The sequence below is a fragment of the Mesocricetus auratus genome, unplaced genomic scaffold (genome assembly GCF_017639785.1).
Source record: "Mesocricetus auratus isolate SY011 unplaced genomic scaffold, BCM_Maur_2.0 Super-Scaffold_100001, whole genome shotgun sequence".
Classification (NCBI taxonomy): domain Eukaryota; kingdom Metazoa; phylum Chordata; class Mammalia; order Rodentia; family Cricetidae; genus Mesocricetus; species Mesocricetus auratus.
Genome location: NW_024429187.1, coordinates 14,911,064 through 14,932,398, shown reverse-complemented (window position 1 = coordinate 14,932,398; position 21,335 = coordinate 14,911,064). Strand labels below are relative to the sequence as shown.

The following is a 21,335-nucleotide window of genomic DNA, read 5'->3' as shown; positions in this document are numbered from 1 at the left end:
AAAGATATTTTTAGGATGGTAATACAACTTATGATAGAAAGTGTTTTAGGACAGATAATAGAGTATTTTCTCTAAAGTTGTGAAATACAAATGGACTGAACACTATGAATGAAATTCTAACCTGATAATTGTTCTTATTGTGTATAGTTTTACTGTGTTAGAGGTAAGCCCTTTCCTTTTACTTAGACAAAAGGGGAAATGGGGAATATTTGTGTACACTGTAGAGATGTGTCTCTACCTACGGCACTTTCTGATTGGATTAAGGAAGAGCTTAATACCCAATAACTGGGCAGGAACGGATATGCAGGATTTCCAACGGGGAGAGAGAGGAACAGGAGGAGGAATCCAAGCACATGGGTTTCACCACAGACTGCAGAAGTCAGACATGTGGTACAGAACAGAGGAAACCAAGCCATGTGGCAGAACATAGATTAATAGGGACAGGTTAATTTAAGTTATAAGAGCTTGTTGGAAAAAAAGCTTAAGCTAAGGTCAAGCTTTCATAATTAATAATAAGTCTCTGTGTCATTATTTGGGGGCTGGAGATCCGAAGATAGTCTGACAAGAAAGCTTGCTAGAGGCCCAGACATCCTGGTCCTAGGGCTGAGTGTGCAGTCTCATCACTGGCCAGGTGGCATGAAACCCAGAACCACCCGCAATTCTTAGGAACCAAACGGCTACTCTGTGTCGTATAGACACGGACGCTTTATTTTTCTTTTCTTTTCCCTTTGTGATTCCACTGGGAGCTGAGGAAAGAAAGAAAAACTATGTAGAAAGTGAGAAAAATTCTAAGTGGAATATAAGAATACTGAAATTTTCGAGACTATGGCTGGCTGAGGCAAAGGGTCACATGTGATACAGGCAGAGCTCCATGGAAACTTTCAGTACAAGAGTTTGTATTTCAAATCAAGCCTCTGAATTAAAAGTTGTTTTTTTTTAACTAGCACTTCACTAATAAAACTAAGAAAAGAATTTTTCCCTGTTTCGTGTTTTTCCTTTGGTGGGAGTGAGTGAGTGTATCCTGGAAAGCAGCTGGAGTTATGGGCAGTTGTGAGGCATCCGGTGTGAGAGCTGGTTCCTCTGCAGGAGCCGTGAGCGCTCTGAACCACCTCTAACCCCTCAGTCGATCAAATTGTAAAGATGAGAAGGAATGCAGCCAGGTGTGGTCTCTCATGGAGTAACCCCACATTCTTTAACATCTGAGGTGACAAGAGCACTGCCTTTAAAAACATACTTTACTAGGCCGGGTGTGGCGGTGCAGATCTGTAATCCCAGCCCTTGGGAAGCAGAGGCAGGTGGATCTCTGTGAGTTTGAGATGGGGGACAGCCTGGTTGGTGTTCACAGTGAGTTCCAGGCTTTGGGAAGCTGACGCAGGAGGCTCGTGAGGTTTCAAGCAGCCTACATGGAGAGAGCTGGTCCCAACAAAAATGAAAGAGGTGCACACTGCATGGTTTTGCATACACACATGCACACACACACACGTGTGTTCCCTATCTCCTCCTGAGGAAAGGGTCAGGAGGGAAGCCGCATGGGCAGTGCAGCTCCTTCATGCCTTTGGCACATTCTTATTTCCTAAAGAGCGTTGTACGCCATATTCCTGGAGAAATCACTAAGCAATCTCAGTCAGCACGTGTAAGAAGAGCTCTTCAGAGCCAGGAGGTGGTGGCGCATGCCTTTAATCCCAGCACTCGGGAGGCAGAGGAAGGCGGATCTCTGTGAGTTCGAGGCCGGGCTGGTCCGACAGCCTCCAAAACAATACAGAGAAACCCTGTCTCATAAAAACCAAAAAAAAAAAAGAAAAAAAGAAAAAAAAGGAAGAGCTCTTCAGACTTTTGTTAGACATAACTGTGTGAGAGCCCTTGGTCTGCGTCTCTGACTCTGGGAGGGGATCCCCTCCCCCCAAATTAAGCAACCCTCAACAAAGCTGATGAACTCCCCTAAATCTTCCAGAGCCATCTTTTCACCAATCTCGAGTCTCTACTCTCTGGGTACATTTCAGCTTAAACGTCTAGGAGTTAACTCATCTCTGTTAAATTATAGCCAAGGTAAATGCCTGACTTCTCCCATAGTCGAGCTATGCCTTGTCCGACCATGGTGCTGTCCCTGCCTCCAGCCAGGCTAGGAGCCTGGGAAGCAGCTGGTCTCTGTCTCTCCTTTATCCACTTCATCCCAGCATCCTCCTCTTTCTCACCTCCATCCTGACCAGGCTGCAAGACCAGTCTCCTGCAGCGGCGTGAGGGCTGGCTTACAGGTGCCGGCCTCTCATCTCCAAGCTGCTGCTCCGTCTGCCGCAGCTTGGCTCAAAAACTTTTAAACTCATTCCAATGTAAACTTCCAGGCCTGGTTTTCATTAAGTTCTGTAATGTGACCCGCCCTAAATATGTAACTTTATTTCATTAGTGCCCGCCCTCAACAACCCAATGGCACGCTGTAAACAACCTTACCACCAAGTCTTGATATAAATTTCAAGTGGTCCTTCCTCAGGACTTGGAGGGACAGATAGCTCACGGGAGGAGTATCTGCTTAGCAAGTACAGGGCCAAGTTCAATCTCCTGCACCACCAGCAAATAAGTAAAAACTGTGGTCGGGAACTTAGCTCAGCCCATGAAGTATGTGCTAGCAGTCATGAGGACCTGAGTTCCATCCCGAGAGCTTACGTAAAAAACACCAGGCACAGGGCCTAGAGATGGCTCGTTAGTTAAGAGTGCTCGATGCTCTGCCAGAGGACTGGAGTCTAGCTAGGTTCCAGCACCACACCAGGTGGCTAACAACGATCTATAATTCCAGCTCCTGGGGATCCGACACCCTCTTCAGGACTCCAAAGGCCCCTGCACTTATGTAAGCACACGCCTACACACAGATCCATACAAACAGACATAAAAAGTATTTCTAAAGATCTACCCAAATACACAGCAACTCTGAGGAACAGGAACCAAGGTCGGCCTCTGGCCCCTATCAGCACATACATGCATACATGCATACATACATACACACACAAAAAAAAGTTTCTTCTTTTTCCTTCTATTTGTATTTACAGAAAACAATGCATTTTCCCTCCTTGACTCTCATGCCTCAACTTCCTTTTTGTTTTAGAACTTGTGTGGCACTTACTACCAATCTCATAATAAGGTATGAAATCATTAAGTCCATGCAGACAAACTTTATAGTCATTTATGCTGTAACCACAAAGTTCCAAATCCCCATGCCCACTCCCCCATGATAATCAGGATACCACTAAATGTACAGAAGTGCTCAAATATGATCTAGCAAAACCACCATCAGCGCCGGCCCAGCCTCTGTTAACACGCGCACAGCAACTTGGGCCAGTCAAGTGCTGTCCTAAGGGTATATCAGAAAAAAAAGACGGTCGAGATACACTGTTCTGTGGGAGGCCTTTCAAGTGTCCTAACCATGACAGCAGGGATGCTAAGCCCCACACACAGGACAACAGAGTTCTTGGAAATGACAACTGGGCTTCTCTAGGTATCTTCCAAGGATTTAGTAACGGAAAATCTCAAATACCTCCCATCTCCAGAGAAAAGGCACTGGGTTTTAAAGGGTGCTCGGGCTGGAGAGAAAGTCAGAATGGTCTTAATAAAAGAAGGCTGCCTGAGAGACGCTGCCACACCTACACCACCATCTCTCTGGCCAGCCATGCTGCAGGCTGCTTAGGAAGAAGCAGTCTGCACATACACATAGCACTAACATGTGTGCACACATGTTTTCAGACCTCGAGCTTCTTACGTAAGCTATCTTTCACCCACTGACCCATCCTAAACACGGGATGAGAAGGACACGCAGTGCCCACTAAAACAGCCCACGCAGCAAACACCTGTTTCACTGGGCTACACTAAACACACAGCTCTTCACGTTACTCCGCAACCAGCGGCCGCTTCAGAACGTAGGTACTCTTATCGCTCTCTCACAAGAGAAGTGAGTGTGGCGGTGCAGGCCTGCCATCCCACCTGGGAGGCTGAGGCAGGAGGACTGTTCCAGACCAGCCTGCCTTCACAAACTAATTAATAACAAACTGTTCAAAACGCAATGTTTTAGAACATTTAACTTGCCAATACCTAGCAAAAGTTTTAATGTGTCTATTTTATACTGAATCAATTAAAATACATGGAATTTACCAAATGTAGACTACAAAAAAAAAAAAAAAGAAAGAAGATTTTGCAGTTTGGGACTCAAATCAAGACCTTTAAACATATCTGGCAAAAAGCTGTACTACTGAGAGACAGCCTTTGTTGACATTTTCACTTTATAAAGCTGATGTTTTACTTTAAATTTAAAGATGTATTTGAATTCAATTTCAATGTGCTATGGCTAGGTTCTCAATAATAGCTCAGTATAGCCTGGACTCCAACCCTGGCAGACAAGTTTTGTAAGAAGCTCACTACTGTGAGTCGTCTTCTACCAACTGGGAGACACAGAGGAGACAGAAATGGAGCCTGACTGTGCTTCAGCACACAGGGAGGGAGGGACTCGGGCGTGAGACTATGTCACTGAAGGAAGGAGACTGTGCTGGCCCAGAGGGTGGCTTCTGATAGTAAGGACCATGACAGCCATTTCCATTCAGACAGACTACTGACATCCATCAGGGTTAACAAGTGATGGCAACCGGTACGCCCTGCACACACCTGCCTGTCACTCATTCCTAGGGAGGAGCATGACTTACAGTAACACCTGCCTGTCACTCATTCCCTGGGGGAGCATGACTTACAGTAACACCTGCCTGTCTCTCATTCCTAGGAGGAGCATGACTTACAGTAACACCTGCCTGTCACTCATTCCCTGGGGGAGCATGACTTACAGTAACACCTGCCTGTCACTCATTCCCTGGGGGAGCATGACTTACAGTAACACCTGCCTGTCACTCATTCCCTGGGGGAGCATGACTTACAGTAACACCTGCCTGTCACCCATTCCTAGGAGGAGCATGACTTACAGTAACACCTGCCTGTCACCCATTCCTAGGAGCATGACTTACAGTAACACCTGCCTGTCACCCATTCCTAGGGAGGAGCATGACTTACAGTACACCTGCCTGTCACCCATTCCTAGGGAGGAGCATGACTTACAGTAACACCTGCCTGTCACTCATTCCTAGGAGGAGCATGACTTACAGTAACACCTGCCTGTCACTCATTCCCTGGGGGAGCATGACTTACAGTAACACCTGTCTGTCACTCATTCCTAGGAGGAGCATGACTTATAGTAACACCTGCTTGTCACCCGTTCCTAGGAGGAGCATGACTTACAGTACACCCTGTGCACACCTGCCTGTCACTCATTCCCAGCATGACTTCAGAGCATGGCACAAGCGGAAAGGGTGTAAGCAACAACGTGGCGTGGATCCCCTCCCTCGAACCCCCAGCAAGCCCATGAGGCCATGACTAGAAGCTGGGCATTCAACAAAGAAAGCGCTTGACCCTTCGCCAGCAAGCCAACACGGAACCCCTGAGCATCGCGGAGGAGGAGGAGGGGGCAGGGGTCTGGACAGGATGCAGCGATGGCAGCAGGGACACTGGGACACCCTAGAGACAGAAGCGGATGCAGACACGGGCTGCTGGGACGGGGACCTCAACTCTGAGGGTATCTGCCAGAGTTCTCCCGCAGCTAAAATGAAGGCACACAGGAGTGCCTTGCTAAAACGGCCCGTTATGTCTCTCTCATATAGCGAAAGAAAACATTCTAGAAGTCAACGAGGCCGCGGGGAGGAAGTGGGCTGACTGAAGGGAGGGCACAGGCACAGGACTCTGAGGCTTGCTGTGCTGGCTGGAAACGGGAATGTGGGGCACAATCAGAGAACACAAATTACAAAATGTTCAGAACAAAGAAGAGCAGATCCTGCTTGAGATGCTAAAGGAAAGTGTGAGTCATGTTCTAGGGAGCTCTCAAGAATAGAATCCCAGTGAAATTGGCTTTGGTTAATTAGCTCAACAAAGACCGGGCATCGCTGTGTGCCAGGCACTGCTCGTGGAACACAGGTGACTGACGCGGCCGCCCTTATGGTCTAATGGGGGGGGGGTATGCAAAGCAGAGGGGCTCACAGACGGGCATCAGGGGGCTTACAAGAGGTGGGAAAGGATGAGCTGGAACTCTGGGAGAGGAGGGTCCTGCCAGCAAAGCTCTGGAACAAGCCTCTGTGAGCTCTCTGAATGGATTTCACAAGTTACCCTCTACTGGGGGAGGAGAGGTGTCTAGGAATTAGATATAGTTGGTGAATGGTTAAACAACACGACTCAGAATGCAAGGTGGGTGTGCGCGAACACTTCAAGAGGCCAAGACAGCAGGAAGGCCACTTCACAGCCAACCTAGGCTGCATACTGAGACCCTGCCACAAACCCAAACAAACCTAAGTGTTGGGGAAGTCTTATGTCAATAAAGCACTGTTGAGCCTATAGGGAACCAAGATAGGAGGGACTAGGAGTCCAGGAGAACTCTGGGAATGAGAAACAGAAGAGAGTTCGAGATGTAATGCCATGAGGTAGGAGGCCCGGAAATTTCTCCAGTAAGAGAAATACTTAGATTAACAATTATGGGGTAATTACTTAAGTCAGAGCTAGCCAGTAAGAAACAAGCAAGGCCAACAGCTTCATAACTAATATAGCCTCCTGTGTGTTTATTTGGGACTGATGTGGCTCTGGGAACAGGCTGGCGGGAAGGCTCCTCACAAGGAAAAACTTCTCTTTACACCTAAGAATGTTCCTAAGTTCTGCAAGAGACACATTTGACTTAGACAATACTGCTATCAGTGATCTGAGAATTTCAGACATCTTTATCAAGTAATTGTAGAGTTACCCACCAAAATCCAGGGAGAATAATCCAAAGTGGCATACCCGAGTCCAAATTCTTTAACGGAAGAATAACTTATTAAATTTAATACAGAGATAAATTATATTTGACTTAATTTTTTTAAAGATCAAATGTGGGACTGGGAAGATGGTTCTATCTACAAAGTGGCTGCTGAGTAAGTATAAGGACCTGGGCTTGGATCCCCAGTTTCCACCTAAGCTGGGCATGGTAGCGCACACATGTAATCCTACCGTTCAGGAGGAGACAAATTTCTAGAGATCACCAATAATCCAGAGCAACTGAACAGGGTTAGTGGGAGAACAGAAAAGACTCCCAACATCAACCTTGGGCCGCCACACACACTCACCTGCACAAAGCTGTGCAGACACCTGTCCTCTCCCTCTCCTCCCCCCGCCACACACACTCACTCACACACTCACACACACACACACACACACACACACACGAAAGCAAACGCTGAGTGACAAAGTGTCACATGCACTGTTTTAACTGAGAAGAATGTGATGGCCACCCTGCCACACAAACCTTCACATTCTGAAGCTTCAGTCTGAGACGGCTCAGAAACAAGGAAAGTGGGTGCCACACCTATGAGGTGTGTCCAGCCTTCCCACACCACATCTACAAACCTGAGAGCCACCGAGCAGTGGGTCAATTTACACCCACTCAACACTAGGCCAGGCCCCACAACCAGGCATGCAAGGAGGCAGAATAAGTGTCCCCATGACTGGAAAATTGAGCTAACATCAGCATGAACCACAAGTTGCGGCCGAAACCAGTCAGCACCATCGAGTAACACGAGGGGAGGCTGTGGAAACCTGGGGCACCCCAGGTTCAACAGCAGCGAGAAGATGCAGATTCTGGAAGGCAAAGGCTGGACTGTGAAAACAGAAACCTTGCTGAAGAAAAGATTGTGTTGACAGATAACGGTGGAATGAGATGCCCCCCGTTAAGTCCTGGGCACTTGAGGGCCTGGTGCCCGGCTGGTGGAACTGTATGGGAAGGATGAGGAAGGGTGGTCCTGCTGAAGGCGGTGTGTCACTGGGGACAGGCACGCGGTTTCAAAAGCATCCCCCCATCACCCCCGGTGGGCTCTCCCTGCCTCCTGCTTGCAGACTGGGACGTGAGCTCTCATCCACAGCCCCAGCTGCATGCCCCCACGACTCTGCTCTGCCATCATGAACTAGCCCCCTGGAACCGTCGTCAGCCCGAGCACACTCTTGTAAGTTGCCCTGGTCGTGGTATTTTATCACGGCCACAGAACAGCTATTAAGACAAACGAGGGGCCTGTCAGGCTGGGGTGAGGAAGCAAGAGTTAACAAGAGAGGTTTTGCTTTGTGCCCTGCAGCTTGTCTGAGGGACAAGTGCGCCACATACACTCAGAGTGAGGCCAGCCAAGCGTCTTTACACAGAGGCCACGTCAGGTTATCCTGGTTCAGTGATGCCCCGTTGGGATTATCCACATGATTAGGCAGTGGCTTCCCAAGAGGTTTCCCTGCAGGGGGCAGTATACTGACCTCGGCTTCATTCTACTCAAAAACAGAGTCACTAATTAGCAATCCTGTTTACACATCAGGCTCTCAATCACTTGGTAAATTAAATCCCCCCCCCGAATGCTGATGAAACCTTCACAGGCACAGACTGGGCCTTACACACAGACTCCAAATTCCAAATCCAGGTTCTCAACATCGGTGATGTCTTGCCTTCCTTATGACAATGCCAATCAAAAACTGACGAAATAAGGCAGAGAAGAGGAGCAGCCAGGAAGGTGAAATGTACAGAGCCATATTTGAATGAGGGAAATGAAGGTGCTTGGCTGTAAACAGGGGTGTAAGATCATCATCTTCAAATACCACTTTTGCTGTCCTGAGAAATTACCTAATTCTGTGGTAAGAACAGGCCAGGTTACACAGGGGAAAAAAAAAATCCCAGCTAACACTGTTCCTGGGTACCTGATGTACGGTAAATAAAGGCCCAGCGTATTGTTTACCATTGCTTTAGGATGTAAAACGCCATGGGAGGCACACGTACAAAACACTTCGAGAAGCCAGGGTTGGGGGGAGGAAGAAAGAGGAAGAAGGGAAGGCGCCCTTTACAGAGGGGCACCTCAGCAGAGGACATGCATGGGGTTACCCACAAGGGCCGGAAAGGCTATAGAAAACAGTGTGTGGCCCAATGTTCCAGGTTCCGTGTGGCCAGAGTGGGGACAAGGCATGGTGACGACTGGAGATGTGCTCAGTAAGTGGTCAGGCCCGGGAGCCATTTTCAAATGAAGCCCTCAAGTCCGAGGGTAAGTCACACTGTAGGAATGACACGAGGCTGAATTAAACGGGGAGAAATTAGTCACTAACTTTTGTCACCCGTGCATGTGATGACCTAGAGGTCCCCAAGTTTAACCAAACCTGGGAAGAATGTCTGCAGGGAGGCTACAGGGATTCACTGGACATATTAATATTTTATTGGTTTTTTTTGTTTGTTTTTCTTTTTGGTTTTTTTCAAGACAGGGTTTCTGGGTTTCTCTGTGGCTTTGGAGGCTGTCCTGGAACTCGCTCTGTAGACCAGGCTGGCCTCGAACTCACAGAGATCCACCTGCCTCTGCCTCCCCAGTGCTGGGATTAAAGGCGTGCGCCACCACCGCCCGGCTTAACGTTTTAAATTACATGTTTTTATTGAGGGGGCACTGACTTCACGTGGAAATCAGAGGACAATCTGCGGAAGTTGGTTCTCTCCTACCTACGACTCTCAAGAGTGAGAATTACAGAATTAGAATTGTACGGCAGCCACAGTGGGTGAGACACAGCGGTGGGAAAGACATGGAGAGAGAAGCAGAGACAAGGGTGACGGAGGGCAGGCAGCAAGCCTGATAAAATGGCTGCCAGTGGCCAAGGGGGGACCAAGGATAATTTCCAGGGTTACAGGCCAGATTAACTTGGAAGGCCGAGGCAGACAGACATGAGATCTCATCTCAAAAATAAAGAATAATGCGACACCCTGATAGAATACCATCACACACTGAAACGAGCAAGAGACGGGACGGGAGAGGACACAGCAGAGGCAAATGGAATCCAGGCTGTCCGTAGAACACGCCTGGCCATATGTAGGAGGCAGTGGACAATGGAGTCTAAGTTCAGAAGAGAGGGCTGAGAAGACACGGGGCTGACGAAGCCGGAGAGACGGCCCAGGGGTCAAGGGTAGGCACGGCTTTTGCAGGGGATCTCAGTGTGGCCCAGGGGTCAAGGGTAGGCACTGCTTTTGCAGGGGATCTCAGTCTGGCCCAGCTCCCACACCACGTGGTTCACAATTGCCTGTATCTCTAGCTCCAAGGAATCTGACGCTCTGGGTTTCTTTGGGCAATCACTCCCCACCCCCAGGCACACAATTTAACAGGTTTTTAAAAAGATACTATAAGTTTGGAAGTCGTCATTGCACAGTGCCCACTGAAGATACCAGATCACATGAGATCACCAAGCCCAGAGCATATGAGTGGACCAGTGAGTGGGGCAGAAGGCTGGAGGATGGCAGCCATCTAAAAGACGCGAGCCAGCTGCCGAAAGAGCTGGGGGAGCTTAAGTATTTAGACAGAAGTCAGAATCCAGTCGGTGGCAGTGACAGAGAGACTTCCTGTCAGAGCTGACTAGATAGGAACTGGAGAGTGAAATAACTTACAGTCATCACGGGAAAACTAAACCCTGGCATCTAACTTCTTTGCTGGTTAGCCCTGGGGCTGTTTCCTAGGGGCAGGTGTGTGTGGCAGGGCGTCTGTGGACAGGACCACACAAGCTCCAGATCTGCTCCCATCCCTCTCCTCCCAGAGCCAGTTATGCTGTCCATCAGCTGGAAACTGCAGCTTTCTACTAGTGAAAACTCTAACCCCGGGCTGCAGATGGTGCAGCAGTTAGGAGCACTGGCTTCTCCGTCAGAGAACCTGGGATAGTTCCCGGCACCCACGTGGGGACGAACAACCACCTGTAACTCCAGTTTCAGGGGATCCAACGACTTCTTCTGGCATCTAAGGGCCCTGCACACAGACAAACAGGCAAACACACACACAGACATTCCTACCACTTCCCTCCTCCTTCCCCTGACTGGGGCTGCATGCAGAAGGCAAGAATTGAACATGGGAATTACCCACGAAGCGTGGCAAGGGCATCTCAGAAAAACAGTGCTTTTATGTCCCAATGTCAAAAACCCATGGACTCATATCCTAACTGCTTTTCTACATTTCAGAAGTGTGGCTATCATGTTCACGACTATTTAAAATGCTGGTTTCTGTTTCCCACTCTTCTCAAGTCTAGAGAGTCTCTATCAGACATATTTTAAATTGAATCTATAAATACTGGGCTAACACACACTGCCACAGTTTGCCCTACCAATCACCACTGGGGCGCCGTACAGCAGTTGTGAGCTAATCCACCTTAACTCTCACCTGGAAAGGTCTCAGAAGCACCTGCTGGTTCCTAGCCGCATGAATTTGCCCCTCTGCACCCAGGGCCTCCCCCAGTGCTCTGAAGTTCTCTCTCCTCCTGCTGGTTTGCCATTCACTTCCCCAGCCAGGCCTGTTGCTCGTAAATGTTTATGACAGCCAGTTACGGTACTAAAGCAGGCAGAGCTGCAGACCCGTGGCCTGGGAACACAGTGGGCATTTCCTACTGGCAGTCTCCGCAGAGAACGGCTCAAGTGTATTGTTTCCTCGGCCGCCCAGTCCACGGAACACAAGGACCGGCACTGCAGGAAGCACACGGATGAGCTCCTAGTGGCAACCTCAGACTGCATCGGAACTCATGGCCAGCAGCGGGGGTGGGGGAGGGAATGCCTGACACCACTTGAAGGTATCCCACAGAAACTAGGTGCTCCATAAGCCTCGGAGAAAAGACAACACAATGCTTCCCTCCCGCAACGCCCCTTCCCGGGACAACTTGGTCTTGACGCCCTGCTTTGCTGCAACAGTCTCTCTATACAAGAACCAGAGTAGGTCTGTGCATTCGTTAAAGGCATTTGGTAGACTGGTTTTTTCTTCTTCTTCCTCTCTCTAGCTGATGGCACTGTCACTTTCTCTGTCTAAGTTCCCATGAGAGAAGCAAAAGGCAGATCCTTGCTGAAACTCCACATGCAGGAGGAGGGGCGCTCAGCAAGGGTGCCCCCACCCCCATCAGGTCTGTATGAGGCAGCAGCACACTTACAAAAGGGCAGGTGTCCAAGCCAGACAAAACACCGCCAAAGCAACACGCTGCAAATAAAAGGCTCACTTCTCCTGCCCAGCCTCACGTCCCAACACCAAAAATCCCAGGGACCTGCACCCCCTCCCCAAATGTTTCAGCCTCTTACAACATTGCATGATGTCTTCCTGTGGCTAGTTGGCCTTAAAAAAAAAAAAAACTCCTACGTAGCATTCAAATGGCAGCTCAAACACTGCCCCTCCCTGGGAAACCCTCATGGTTCCTGTATTTTTGGTTGTGAGCCTAGCCTTTAACGGCTGAGCCATCTCTCCAGCCCGCCTCATGGTTCCTAAACAGGGGCTCCTGCCCTTTATCACCTCCCTGCTCCTGCAGCTGTGCCCTGCTCCAGCGGCATACCTGCCAACACCGTTATAGAGTGACGCCTGGCTGCCTGTCCAGCAAGAGAGCACGGTGACCTTCTAAGCCCATGCCACCTGGAGCACAGACAGGTACCTCAACGTGAAGGAGCACCCTAGGTGTGCATACTAGGGCAACGCCCACCTCCCTGGTCCCGTCCATACTGTCTTCCCGTTGCTGGTCTCCCTTCTCTGGGCTGGCTCCCTATGTTTTCCTACCACTGTAACATTGCTAACGCACTGAATGTACCAATCCTGCTGAAGCAAAGGCTGAGATGCTGAAGTCCACCTTCCCCCAAGCTCAAAGGTCTCCAAACCCAACTGGACAAAAAAAAAGTACATAATTAGCACATAACTCATCAGGTGTCACTGGGACACAATCATGCTAACCCCTCTGGCTGGGCATGTCCTTCGATCTTGAACGGTTAATTCACAGCTGAGCCCACGAAAGGCACTTTGCTAGTCTGCCCACCTGGCCACCTGGTCGCAATCTCTGCTTCCTCTGTGTCCCAGGTGCGCCACCGCGTTTGAACTGTGGTTCTTTGTACCCACTCACCGCTACCTCCACTCACAAGGCAGAGCCCTTCTGCATGGAAGGTAATACATTATCACACCGGCTCTCTTGACGGTACCTAACAGTGCTGGGCAAGAAGATGAATGACAACCCCATTAGAAGCATGAGGAATCCGTGACTCCTCGAGTGCTAACCCACACTGAGAATACCCACGGGCCACACATGCAATCCAGTACTGAAATTATTCCACTCCAGGCACAGAAATAGGAAAAGTCTTTTCTGTTTGGCTTGATAAAGGCCGACATATGGAAAATCTCCTCACCAGATGTGAAAGGTGTGTCCAAATGAATGAAATGGATCCCAACTGTAAAAACACAGCAAAGGGCAACTCCTTAGTGCTATAAACCAGGCAGCCAGTCCCTGCTGACAAATACAAAGGAGCCACAGGGCAAACACTGAGTGGTGTTTCCACACAGGGGCCTGTCAGCAGGTCAGGCTTAGGTAAAAAATGCTCACGCTTCTAAAAATTAAATTGCAGGAAACAAGATACCGGCACAAGCCAGTATTTCCAAAAGTGGATTGTTAAAGAGGCTCCCTGATCTCTCAGAGAGTCCATCTTCCCATGCTATAAAATGCATACTGGATCTCCTACAGCAGGGCCACTGTAAGGTATCTCATTGCCAAGCTGAAGTGCATATCTTAAATCACAGAACTCAGGAGGCAGATGCAAGTAGATCTTCATAAGCTCAAGGCTAGCTGGTCTCTATTTCAGGTTCCAGACCAGCCAGGGATACATAGTGAAACCCCGCCTAAAATTACATGTATATATAAACACACACACACACACACACACACACACACACACACGCTCCTTGCTCACCAAGCCTGGCTGAGATTCTCAGATCTTTTATTTCTGTTTCTATCTGTTCTGCCTCCTCCCCTCCTTCAGGACGATTATTCTAGCTAGTAAGCAAGCCCTTGAGCTAAGGACAAGCAGAGAGCAACTTAAAGAACCGAAGACTGAGCCTTTCATGGTTAAAAAAGCTCGAGGCTAAAAACTATGCTACTCTTAAAGAAAGTGCTGTGCTGTAATATTTAGCCAACCATAATTGGTTTTAATTAAGACAGATGGCTGATAGTATTGTTTGTTCTGGCTTAATCGTCGAGGCCAAGAACCATGTCTCGTCAACTAATTTTGCAGAGTTCTCAGCAAACACTCTGTTTACAGTGGCTTTTAATCTATTAAGACAACTAGCATGTACGTGTTCATGTTAGATTTAAGTTCAGGTGTGGGCTCGCTCTATGTTAAGATCTCAGATACGTCGCTTAAGTCTGAGTTTTCTCTCCCTCTGTGAATGGATGTAACAGTCCTTACCTCACTACACATCCACAAATGAGCAAGAACGCATGTAACGGTGCTTCCAGAACCTTCTAACACAATACAAGGTGCAACAGCAGCCCTGAGATAAGCTTCCTCCAGGAGCAAGCCCCTCACTCTAAATCTAAGCACAATGTAGATATGTCCCAGGAAACTGGGAGAGGAGATAAGTGAACAGCCAAGGAAAAGCTCTTGTGATAAAGTCACAGGAGAGAGAACAAGTCCGGGTCTTGGCAGTCACTATCAAACTCTACCTTTTCTGCCCCCCACTCCCGGCCAGGCGCCTCACCTTTCTAAGCTTCCATTTCCTCAGATAATCATCCACTAGGCTCCCGTGCATGGGTATCCAGTTAGACCATCTATACACCCCGTCTCCATGCTACTGAGGACTGTGCCGGTACACACTGTAATAGTGACACAGCTATGGAGAAGTTAGGCCTGGTGAAAACAGGGAAGCCTGCATGAGGGGAAGAGAACGCTCAGACAACTCGGAATCAAACCTCTGAATCACACTGGGAGACAGGTTGGCCAGACTACTGAGGACTGCCAAGAGAACCACGTCAAAGTCCCACGTCACAAGAGCCCCGGCCACGCCCACTCCCGCACAGGCTCAACACACAAGAAACTACGCCGTGGGTGGGGGCGGCAATGTCGACATCTGTGGGTGCGTCTCCGCCCCGAACCCAGCTTTCTACACTCTCATACACGGTAAGGGCTGGGCCACAGAAGAGGCTGGGATCCCGCATGCCAAAAACAGATGACATCGTCACTCATGCAGCCACCGGGGATGCTGCCTCCCTGTTTCTCACTTCCTGTCGTATCTGCTAAACATTACTATCTCCACCCCGCTCAGGAGCCACGGCAAAGGTGCTCCGGAAGCCAGGGACGGAGGGAATAAAGTTCCTTCCTGAATCAAACTGAGGAAGGGAAAATGAAGAATGAATTACTCCAGGGTAAGGTGCTAGTTCAAGAATTCAAAAGTGACAGGAGGGGGGCTGCAGAGGTGGCTCAGAGGTTAAGAGCACTGGCTGCTCTTCCAGAGGCCCTGAGTTCAATTCCCAGCAACCACATGGTGGCTCACAACCATCCATAATGAGATCTGGTGCCCTCTTCTGGTGTGCAGACAAACATGTAGACAGAACACTGTATGTATAATAAATAAATAAACCTTTAAAAAAGTGACAGGAGGGACAGCAGGGATAGGAGGGTCAAGGTGGTCAAACTTTGTATGTATTATGAAAAGGGCACAATGAAAGCTCTCATTTTGCACGATGTACATAAAATGTAAACTAAGCTTCAACAGGTTCAAGTTCCCACAGGCAAGACTTGAGTTCTGCTGGGAGTCACACAACAGGAGCGTGTGTGGTCAGAACACCACACGGCCCATAATTGCCAAGGTTTTCCCTCAGACCTGCGAGGAGAACATTTAGGAGGGAGGCATCATGCCTCTGCTTTTCAAGTGGGAAAAGGCATTTTCCAAACTTCCCTTTCCCCCAGAAGGGCGCTTGCTTTCCCTTTAATGGAAGAGCCGATCAAAACCAAACCTGTAACCCTTTACACCATTGAAGCAGGCTTAAAAGCATCTCTACGAAGTTTTGGGCTGAAGATCCGGAAAATGCTGTCAAAGGTACAAAGAGCTGCACACGTGTGATCAGAGACCTGAGGTTATGGAAACACTGCACACGTGGAATTGGTACGAGCCAACAGGATGGCAAACGGAAACCGTGGTTTAAGCTGTGCTAACAACTCATTTCTGCTATCTTTGTACTATTTCATGGGCTTCAATTTTTTTGTTGTTGTTTGTTTTTTCGAGGCAGGGTTTCTCTATATTGTTTTGGAGGCTGTCCTGGAATTAGCTCGGTAGACCAGGCTGGCCACGAACTCACAGAGATCCACCTGCCTCTGCCTCCCAGTGCTGGGATTAAAGGTGTGTGCCACCAATGCCTGGCCATGGGCTTCAATTTTGACAGCTCTACTCCTGTCCCCAACTTAAGCATGTGAGCCACACATTGCTGGCTTGGAGAGGGGGCTCCCAGAACCTATCCCACTCAGAGAACAGCACACTGGACCATGGACTGGCCCCTGGACCTCTCTGTAACAAACAGAGACGACCTGCACAAGGATGAAGGGCCTGCACCTCACCAGACGTTTGGGTAACTCAGACAGCGCCCACCATTGCTCACTCAGATACGCCAGTTAAGTTTAACTGCGGTTCCATTCCCAGCTAAGCAGCAACAAACATTAAGCCTGGAAGTTCATAAATAAAACCAGACATGCCGCTCTTCCAACACCCGTTTATTTTTCTAGCACACCTGTATGAAGCACAGGGCCTGCCATAAACACCTGAGACTTCACAGTCCCAGAGATCTCGGATGACACCCAAACATTTGAGTACCTGTGGCAGAACTTCCCTCATTTTACACATGCACAAAACTGAACTCAAAACCTTATTCCAGACATTATCAGAGCAGCTATCTGTGGAAATAAAAACCCGAAAGGGATGATGAGACTGACATCATCAACTCAATCCCAGCTTCATAACTCAATCCAAACAATATTTAATGCCAAGTAAACTTTAAAAACACAAGACAAACTACACGGACAATTGAAATAGTGCAGTGGGGAAGGGTTAGTGCTCTTCTAATTTCTCATTCCCAACCCACATGGTGCTGACAGGCAGTAACTCAAAATTACCAAAGGTCTCACTCAGTGCTTACAACTAATGAGCACCAAAAGCAATTTTCAAACGTGGACTAAAGTATCTTACACATCAAAAATAACTCACCCGTGCAGTGGCACACGCCTTTAATCCTAGCCCCGGGAGACAGGAAAGTGGATCTCTGTGCGTTACAGCCAGCATGGTCTAAGCAGTGAGTTGCAGCACAGCCTGGAACTACACAGCTACACAGAGAGACCCTGTCTCAAAAAACAAACAAAACAAAAAACAACGAACACAACTCATTTGCCTAGTTCGTCAGAAAACCAATCTCAAAATTTAGATGCATTTTCTTTTTTTGTTGTTGTTTTTTGTTTTTTTTGTTTGTTTTACGAGACAGGATTTCTCTATTGTTTTGGAGGCTGTTGGTCCAGCCTGGCCTCGAACTCACAGAGATCCGCCTGCCTCTGCCTCCCGAGTGCTGGGATTAAAGACATGAGCCACCACCACCCAGCTAGATGCATTTTCTAAAATCCACTCTTTGCAACTAGAGACCTGAGCAAGACCTTCCTGAAGGACAGAAAACAGGTTCAGAGGGGAAAGGCAGGTGTCCAGGCCAAGGTGCTCTACCACTTCCTGTCTACCTGACCTGGGCATCTCATTGATCCCATCAGCAGGGGGTGGAGGGGAGACAGAAACACTCCTGAAGGAAAACAAAGGGTCTGGCAGCAAGGAGTCCTGCATAAAAAGTGCCCTCTTACTTAAGAGTCTCACCCTCGGATGGATGATCATCCGGTCACACCTTCAGAAATGCCTTTCCCTCCCTAAACCCTTGTTGTCTGGTAAGGCTGAATCCCACCTTCCTTGGCTTCGGCATGAATTTTATATTCTGGTTACTGGAGATGGGTCATATTTCTCTCCAGGAGACTCGGGCCGGCCTCAGGACAGGCAGCAGCATCTGTGTATATATAACAGGCAACCAACTCTCCTCTCCTCTCCTCTCCTCTCATTGCCTTATTCCAAAGCTTGTGAACAGTAATATCCTTTCCCTGGACAGCCCCATGTATGTAACCAGTGTGTGAAAACACTACTCATGCTTCCCTGAGCATTCCCTTGAGATTTGAACAAAAACTGGTGGAGGAACAAGGAAGAAAATCAGACATTTGGGATTTGTTTTGTTTTGTTTTTAGTTTGGGTCATAAGATCCTTCTACTTTAAGCTTGTCTTGTCATCTCACTGAAACGGCCCATGGTGCTCTTCATAAAACTTCAGGGGCAGGCTTCCTCCTATGTCAAATCTAACCCAGTCATAACTTGCCCATCTGTTGATTGGACTGTAATGCTAGGATTCTCAAGCAGCAATGTGCTTGCTTAACTGGCCCTGAATTTGCTTATGGAAAACAAACTCATTTAACATTACAGGGGGTTGTAAATCCTCCTGGCTGGAGGTCGGTTCCCAACCCTACAACAGGATGCTTCTGGTATTTGAGGCTTCTGGTATTCCAGGGAGCAGACCTTTTCTAAAGGAAAATGGCCAAACTGAGACTAATGCTTTCTCCTTTTCTATAAAATGTTTTCCTTTGTTCTTAATGTTCTACATTTTGAAATTAAAATCTAGCATTAAAAAACCTGCAGGTTTTTTCTTTTCCTTTTGAGAACAAACTTAAAGTCGCATGAGTAGGGGGGAGGAGAGGATCTGGAAGGGCTTGGGGAAGGGGAAGAACACGATCAAAATATATTTAAACTTAAAATTTTTCTTTCAATAATTAAAAAACACCTGCCGAGGACACAATTTATTTGCACAATCGTAGTTTCCCTTCTTTGACTTATTTTCCAGCAAACTCCCAAAAATAAACGCCGGGGCTCGCGGCTTTTTTTCCCAGTCTAACTTGTTTCATTCCTTAACAGCAAGGCCTTTCAAAAAGAGCACAAAAAAAAAAAAAAAAAAAAACCTACATACAGCGTGCTTCTCAGTCTAAGCACATCGCGAGGAACGAGAAACCTACCCAGTCCTCTAACAAGAGAAGAACGCCCAGCGGGGTGAGGTCACACCCCAAACCTTTCACCCACTGTACTTCTGCTGGGATCGGGGTATTCCAAATAAAAGTTCTCTTATGAACTTACGCAGTAACTATCACAATTTTCCCCATCTGGAACTAATCCCCCTCCCCAGATACGGCACACAGGAGCAGCTAACTCAGACACGACGCCTCTTGGCCACGGGAGGAGAAAGTATAATAGCCTTAATTGTTTTTTGTATGTCCTAGGGCATAAAGAAAAAGTGTGTGTGTGTGTGCGTGTGTGTGTGCGTGTGTGTGTGTGCAGAGATCGAGACAACTTGAGATGCAAACAGCAAGGCTAAAAAGAGCTGCAGACCTCGACTTCGCAGGGACACCTGACCGGCTTAAGCCACCACTGCCCAACAAGGGCGAGCTCTCCCCTCGTCGATCGCCACCTCAAGACCACTTAGCTTCGCACGCCCGGCTTCCTTCCCGGCGGGCGGTCGCGGGGCGCACCAGGGTCATTTCCACGAGCGGCTGCCCCGGAGCAGCAGCCGGAGCGCGCGTCGGCGCAGCCCGGGTCCCCAGGGGCGGCGGCGGCAGCGCCCTGGTGCACCCGCCCCACCTCGCCTCTCTCTCTCCGCGTCCAGCAAACTTGGGGGGGGGAACGTCCGAGGAGCAGAGCGACCCCCGGACCGCAGAGAAGCCCCGAGGACCGGCAGGCCAGCGGCTTGGGGACGGCTCGCTCGCTGTCACCGTGCACCGGCAACTCTGTGCATCGGGAGCGCACGGGAAGGTGGACCCGGAGAAGAGGGGGGAGGAGGGCAGGGGCGAGCGCGGGGCTGGCGGCTCCGCTCCGGGTGCGCACGCTGCGGCCCCGCTGACTGACAGGCGCTGGGGACGCCGCGCACCGCCGCGGTTCTCTCCGCTCCGCCGGGGACAGCAGGGCCCGGGGCCTGCTGGGCAGAGCCGCCAGAGCCCTCCGCGCCTCCACACCGCGAGCGCGGCTCCCGCCGCGCGGCCTGCCCCGCACCCGCGCCCGCAGCCGCGCTCGCACTCACCCGCCCCGCTCGCCCGCCACCGCCACCGCCACCGCCGCTGCTGCCGCTCAGCACCCTCGGCCAGAGCAGCCCGCGGCGCGCGTCTCCCGAGCTAAGCCCCGCCCCCGGGAAGCCTCCGCCCCTGGGAGGCGGGGCCAAAGGCGGCCGCCCCGGAATCTCGCGAGGCTGGCCTCCTGGGCTTTGGAAGGGAGTCGGGCCTGAGGTCCTGCGCGCCGGGCGGAAGTGGTCTTCTGGCGTCAACGCCAGTCCTGCCCCGCCCACCTCCGCCGGCGGAAGTCGTGGCTGGTCCAGCCGCCTCGGGTCCGGCTTGTCACTCGGGCCGCTTCTCAGCTGTCCCGCATCCTTGCCCCGTGGCCCTTTCTGGTTAGAACTGGTTCTGCCGTAGCCCGGGAGCGGAGCGGCGTGGTGTGAGGCGGGCGTCCTCACCGTCCTCCGCGGAGATGGAGATGGCCGGACCCGGAAGGCAGCACACACCTGCGGTTAGCGTGTGCACCCTGAAAGTGAGCACAGAGCCCACACTGAGTGTCCTACACACGCCTGTGGTTAGCGTGTGCATCCTGAGAGCACATAGCAGAACACTGAGTGTCCTACACACGCCTGTGATTAGCGTGTGCATCCTGAAAGTGAGCACAGAGCCGGACACTGAGTGTCCTACAAACACCTGTGGTTAGCGTGTGCATCCTGCATAGTAAGAGATAACAATAAACGAACGTTTCAGCAACGTCATCTGGTCCCGCACCTTCTTTAAAACAATGTTCAGTTGGAAAAAAAAAAACATACTCTGAAGCTGGGTACAGTGGGGCATGCCCTCGGGAGGCTGAGGCAGGAGCAGCTGCAAGTTTGAGACCAGCCTGGACTACATAGTGGGTTCGGGCCCCGCCGGGGCTGCGGAATGAGACCCAGTGTCTTAACGACAACAAAAGCAGGCTGTGGCTTGTCTTTCACACTTCTAGACGGCCAGCTGCTCCGGCACTGGGCCTGGGATGAAGAAAACGTACCGGAGCACTAGTACATGCTTGGTAGCTGGCAGCACCGCCCACAGTGGACCAGGAGCTCAGCACAAGCCCCACTGACACTCAGCTGCTCGCTTCCTGGGTGTAACACAGCGGGGGGCGGGGGGGAGTCCGTGAAAGACTCCCTGTGGCTACTGGGAAGGGCATTCAATTTAAAACTCACAATTCACTTATTTCTGGAATTTTCCACTTCTTTTTTTTTTTTTTTTTTTTTTTGGTTTTTCGAGACAGGGTTTCTCTGTGGCTTTGGAGGCTGTCCTGGAACTCGCTCTGTAGACCAGGCTGGCCTCGAACTCACAGAGATCCGCCTGCCTCTGCCTCCCGA

The 21,335-nt window shown here is 49.8% G+C and overlaps 1 protein-coding gene across 1 annotated transcript in view; it reads right to left on the bottom strand.

The window, feature by feature from the left end:
• Positions 1 to 20,018, bottom strand: part of Stk38l (serine/threonine kinase 38 like) — a 58,670-nt gene extending 38,652 nt beyond the window's left edge. The window contains exon 1 of the mRNA XM_040743618.1: positions 19,998 to 20,018. The gene's annotated coding sequence lies outside the window, so the exon portion shown is untranslated. The remainder of the gene's footprint in view (positions 1 to 19,997) is intronic.
• Between the last annotated feature and the right edge of the window lie 1,317 nt (positions 20,019 to 21,335).